This window comes from Gracilinanus agilis, chromosome 4 (assembly GCF_016433145.1).
Source record: "Gracilinanus agilis isolate LMUSP501 chromosome 4, AgileGrace, whole genome shotgun sequence".
Classification (NCBI taxonomy): domain Eukaryota; kingdom Metazoa; phylum Chordata; class Mammalia; order Didelphimorphia; family Didelphidae; genus Gracilinanus; species Gracilinanus agilis.
In genome coordinates, this window is record NC_058133.1 from 221,113,574 (window position 1) to 221,119,920 (window position 6,347).

A 6,347-nucleotide genomic window follows, 5' to 3' on the forward strand; every position below is an offset into this window, starting at 1 on the left:
TCCTCAACTGCATTTAAAAAAAATTCAAAATACATGAAACTTTTCAGGAACACAAAAGGCATATGGGTATATGAAGATAGGATGATAGATCGGAAATGAACAAATCAATCACACTCTCCTGTGCTCCTCTGCCATTGACCCTCTATTCTAGTTACCTTCCCAGCTTGCCAAGTCTCAGAAAGTGGGTGCTTTCAATATTATTTTTTGTTGTAGGCCTCAAGACTTTTGAGTAGGAAAGAGTATTCCATGAGCCCCCAGCATCAATCAACCAATAAGCATTTACTAAGCTCCCATCAGGCTTACAAGACCAGCACAGGGCCAGTGCAGGCAAAAGGGGAACTGTTCCCATCCTAAAGGAACTCACATTTGGTAGGGAGCTGGGGGATGGGGAGGACAACATGTATAACTAAAGATGTAGCCTATCATGGGGCAGAAATACTGACCTTGATTCCCAAGCAAGAATTAATCAGTCAATCAATAAGCATTTATTAGGCAAATACTATGTGCCAGGAAATAGGCCAAGTGTTGGACTTACAAATCTTTTTTTAAAAAGGGGATAGGGGAAGGAGAAGGAGAGAGAGAAGAGAGAAAGAGACAGAGAGAGAAGAGAGAGACAGAGAAAGAGTGAGAGGCAGAGACAGTGAAACAGAGAGAAAGACTGAAACAGGGAAAGAGAGATATAAAGAGAAAGAATGGGACAGAAAGAGGCAGAGTTAGAAATAGACAGATGGAAATAAAGAGGAAGAGTGGGACAGAGAGACTGGAAGCGAGAGAGACAGAGAGAGAATGGGAGAGAAGGAGAGAGAAACAGAGAAAGACAGAGAGAGAGAGGTCTAAGAGATCCAGGCATAAGATCTAGACTGACCCTATGCCATAGACAGTGGGCGTCATTGCAGCTGGGGGATGTACAACTCTAGGGCAGTGAGTGCCAGCCCAAAGGGATTGGATTAAATTAGGGCCCTCTCCCAATACACAGAAAGCTGTTTTTCTCTCTTCTCTCTTCAATCAAGTGAGTTAGCTTGTTTGTCCTTTATGTATTGCTTTTAATTTAGATCTCATTTACCTACTACAAATTCCTACTGGCCTGTAGAAATGTTAAACTTTGCATATGTTTTAAAATTTACTGTAGGTAGGAAGAAGGTAAAAGAGAGGACATTGCTTATTCTAGAAAGATAAAAGGTTTGGTCTACAGGTCTTGGTCTTGGGACTAGGAGCTTCTGGACAAAAGTTAGAGGAGATTAGACTGTACTGAGTAGGCAGCTGTTGCAAACTGAGAGGAAGCTTATGCTTTTAAACCAATCAGCCACCGGTTTTGTTTTTTGGTGTTTTTTTTTGGCAGTCTAAGTTTCAAAGGAAAGCCACTCCCTTGAAGGAAGAGAGAGCTGAAAGAAAGCCATGCCCACACAGGAGGAAATATTTCTTCTCCCCTCCTTGGAGTACACTGGTAACTTGGCTTGCCTTACTTGCTTACACCATCTGGTTTTCTAATAGGTGAGCTTTATCATTTCTAGCTCATCCTAAAACTCTCCATATAGCTGCTCCCCAGAAATCTGTAAGCCATGCCAAATGCATACCTCTTTTGTCCTTTGTCCCCTTTCTATCTCTTTCTCTGATAACAGTAATCAAACCAACCCTATCATTGCAGGAAATGATCTGTTAACCAATTGCTCTATGACTTTGCTAACTACTTCCTCTACTTCCCCAACTAATATCCCTCTATGACCATCACTCCATTATATGTGGGGTATTCAAAGTGTCAGAGGAAGACTACTGTCTCTGGTGTGAGAGCTTATCAAGCCCTTTTTAGGACTGTTTGCCTCTTTTTTATTTGCCTGCCATCTGTGGCTCCAAGAAATTATGGCAAGTGCAACAGCCACACCCCACTAAACTGCCTTGGCAGATGGGCCAGACAAGGTTGAGAGTAACCGACAGGCTTTAAACCAACCCTTTGTCGAGTTGGGGGGGGAGGGTGACTATTCCAGACATATGAAGGCAGATGGGAACAGTTTATTCCAACAGCCATGAAGGTGAGAGAAGCAGGTGCTGTGGAGATCTTAGAGCTTGGTTAGATATTGAAGAAGCCAAGGTTATCCACTACAGCTCAGGCCATTGCCAGTCATCTTGACTTTTGTCTTGCCACTGGACTTCAATGATTCTTGGAAGGGAGAGTGAAGCTGAAGACTTTGTGCAACTCTAACTCACTTAAATCCAATTTATGTGCAAGTTGAAAGATATCACCAGTGATGTCATCTTGGTCCTCTTCAAGTACTACAAACAACAACCAAGCAACCAAATGTATAACTTTCTCTATAATGTAAGCTTTTTTGAGATCAGGAACTGTCTTTTTTTTTATTTGTATCCTTCCCACTTTGCAAGGTGCCTGACACATAGTAGGTGTTTAATAAATGTTTTCCTCATACATCAATAAGAATACACAAAAGAGATACAGAGTTATGGAGACAGTTGCTATCATTTGGAGGAATCAGGAAAAGTTTTAAGAAGGTGGTACTTGAGCTGAATCTGAAAAACAAAAAACACAAAAACTAGAGATCTCAAAAGAAAAAAGTGAACAAGAAGTGTGTTCCAGGCATGGAGGACAGCCAGTGGAAAAGTGCAGAGATAGGCAATCCAAGTGAAGTGCATAAGAAAGCCAGACTGACTGGACCTAGCACAGGAATACTAGAAATGGAGACTGGGGCCAGGCTGTGAAGCGCTTTAAATTCCAAATGAAAGAGTTGATATTTGCTCCTGGAGGTAATACAAAGATGTATACTGAGTGACATTTTAAACAATCTCTCATTCCACCATCAAAAATTCATTCCTTTGAAGGATTTTCATCTTCAAGAATCTCCTGGTACATACTATGCTTAAAGGGCTATAAAACTATGTATATCCTTTGATCCAGAAATACCACAACTAGGTCTGTATCCCAAAGAGATCAAAGGCAAAGGATCTATTTGTACAAAAATATCTATTGAAGTCTTTTTCTGGTGTCAATGAATTAGAAGTTGAGGGGATGTCCATCACTTCGGGAATGGCTGAACAACTTCTGGTATATGATTGTGATAGAATATCATACTATAAGAAATGATGATCAGGATGATTTCAGAAAAACTTGGAAAAACTTACATGAACTGATACAAAGTATATGTACTGCTAAAGTGAGCACATGAACTGATACAAGGTGAAGTGAGCAGAAATAGAATACTGTACATAGTAATGGCAATATTGTATGATGAACAATTGTGAATGATAGCTGTTCTCAGCAATACAGTGATAAAAGACAATCACCAAGGACTCATAATGAAACATGCTATCTACCTCCAGAGAAAGAAATGAGTCTGAATATAGACTGAAACATACAATATTTCACTTTCTTTGTTATTTTTGAGTTCTCTTCCACAAAATGACTAGACTGAAAAAATGTTTTATATGATTGCACATGTAAAGTTTGCATCAGATTGTTGTTTTGGGGAGGGAGAAGGGAGAGAATTTGGCTCAATTTTTCTTTAAATGAATGTTAAAAATTGCTTTTACATGTACTTGGTGGGGGGGGAAAGAAAAGGAAGATGAGGAGGAGAAGGAAGAAAAGGGAAAGAAGGGGGAAAAGGAGGAGAGGAAGAAGAGGAAGAAGGAGATGATGATGATGATCATCTTCTAGAAAAAATGTCAATCCTTGGTTTGGATTCCACCTATATTATATAAAATAACACAGTATAAGGAAGAGGACCCAAGTTTAAATACTGCCTCAGATGCTTACTATTTAAGTAACCTTTGGCAAGTCATTTGATTTCCCTGGCCATCAGTTTCCCCATCTGTAAATGAGAGAGCTGGACTAAGTCTCTGAGGTCTCTTCCAGTTTCATATCTTAATTCTAGTGACCAGCTAGCACCTCAGAGGGGATTACTGGAACACAAATGTTAGAGAGCAGAAGGAGGCCATGGAAATCACATAATTCAATGCTATTCTGGAGCTTTGTGAAGCAGGAATTTGAGGGACTTCATAAAATAAAGGGTTATAATGGAAGACAGATGCAGGCAACAAATCCATCCATTTCTTCATCTTTGTGATTCTCATAATATGGGAACTATAAGAGATTGGTTCATATTAATTGTGTGCCAAAAATCTAGCTAACAATCTAAAGTTAAAATCAATCACTGAGGGCATTCAATAATGTAAAAATCAGTTGACTGTCCCAATATGTAGATATAAATAATATTTTATATTCATTTTGGCCTTTAATGGAGTACCTTGGACCGCTATTTAATGTGGCCTCCTTAAAACTACTCCTAGGTACCTGGCTCTGTTAGGATCCTTCTTCTCTTTAAGTTCATAGCTTATGAACCTCCATCCACAAATCTCCTAGATCAATGTTGTCAAACCCAAAAAGAATTAGAAGCCTTAGTGGTCATATCCTAACATCACACCATTGACTTAAAAAACCACATATTAATATTATCTGTTTTCTTATATTTTTATTTATTTTACTAAATATCTCCTAGTTACATTTTAATCTGTCTCAGGACACATGAGTGACAGGCTTCCTGTTTGACACTTTTGCCCTGGATCATTCCATCAGACATGTCTAAATGGAAGGCATTTAATGAAGTAGAAAGCAAAGTAAATAGCCCATTCCCTCCCAGATATTTGCCTTCTTCAAGTAACGCCCAGAAGTGCCTGTCTTCAAACCCAATAAACCAATCTGAGCTCCAAACAGTGTATGGGGGGCTGGGGAGCAAGGCTCTCCCTTCAAAGGTTCAGCAAGGTTCAGCTCTTCAAAACTTGTAGCCCAGTGAGAATAGTTGAAGGGTAGTCACAGTTTCTTTTCTCTAAGTTTTGCCTCAGCTAGAATAGGGAATTTAGGGGCATACCATCATATTTGTGTAGTTTTTACACTTTTCTAGGCTCCAAGCCTCCCTCTTTCCGGATTCCCCATTTTGACATATAGGCCTTTGCACAGTTACCATTTCTTGTTTCTCTCTATTGCATGTTTGAGTCTCATCCAACCTTTCTAGCCTTCTTTTAAAAAGTAGAATTAAGGTTCTAGGAGATATAATTAAGAAACTTCCCTGGTGACAAAGGCTCTTGGTCCCCTAATAACTGAGGAGCACAATAGCCTGGAAGGGTATTTGATATAAGTTTCTCTTTACAACAATTTTTTTACACCAATACCAACTATGGATAACTAGGGAATACTGAAGTTTTGAAAAAGGGAAGCTGAAGTGTTAATAACTAACTGTTAAAAACCAATGGATAGGCAGCCTGGCAGAGCAGATTGAAAATTGGTCTTGGAGTCAGTACAGCCTGGTTCAAGTACCACTTCTGACACATAATTGACTTTATGACCTTGAGCCAAGTGACTTAACCTCTAACTTCCCAAGCAGTTCTCTAAGACTAGAAATTGCAAAACACTTGGATATGATTTGGTAGAGTTTCTTTGTTAGAAAATTGCCAACACTGATGAAATCTCAGGTCTGAACCAAAGAAACTGATGAGCAAACAATCATCTGCCAACCAGGTTCTAGGTGCAAGTTGCCAGTACAGAACAAATGCAAAGATGGTGACAGCCATTTACAATTTATTTGACTTTATTTCTGTGGATTCTAAAGGGCTACCATAATAAACTTTGCACTTTAAAAATAGCTCCAAGCTTCTGGCAAAATTTCAAAGGCGTTTTTACCATCAAGAAAAAAGAAAGTTTCAAAAGAAAAACCTTTTGACATGTTTAAGAAAACAATATGATGAATTAGTGATGTCATGGAAATAGCATTAGAGTTTTGGTTAATTTTTTAAACGTTTATTAATATTTATTTTTAACATGGTTACATGATTCATACTCCTACTTTCCCCTTCACCCCCCGCACTACCCCCACCCATGGCCGATGCACATTTCCACTGGTTTTGACATGTATCATTGATCAAAACCTATTTCCAAATTGTTGATAGTTGCATTGGTGTGGTAGTTTCGAGTCTACATCCCCAATCATGTCCACCTCATCCCATGCGTTCAAGCAGTTGTTTTTCTTATATGTTTCCTCTCCTGCAGTCCTTCCTCTGAATGTGGGTAGCGTTCTTTACCATAAATCCCACAGAATTATCCTGGGTAACTGCATTGCTGCTGGTACAGAAGTCCATTGCATTCGATTTTACCATAGTATATCAGTCTCTGTGTACAATGTTCTTCTAGTTATGCTTTCGCTCTACATCAGTTCCTGGAGGTCTTTCCAGTTCACCTGGAACTCCTCCAGTTTATTATTCCTTTTAGCACAATAGTATTCCATCACCAGCATATACCACAGTTTGTTCAGCCATTCCCCAATTGAAGGACATACCCTCCTTTTCCAGTT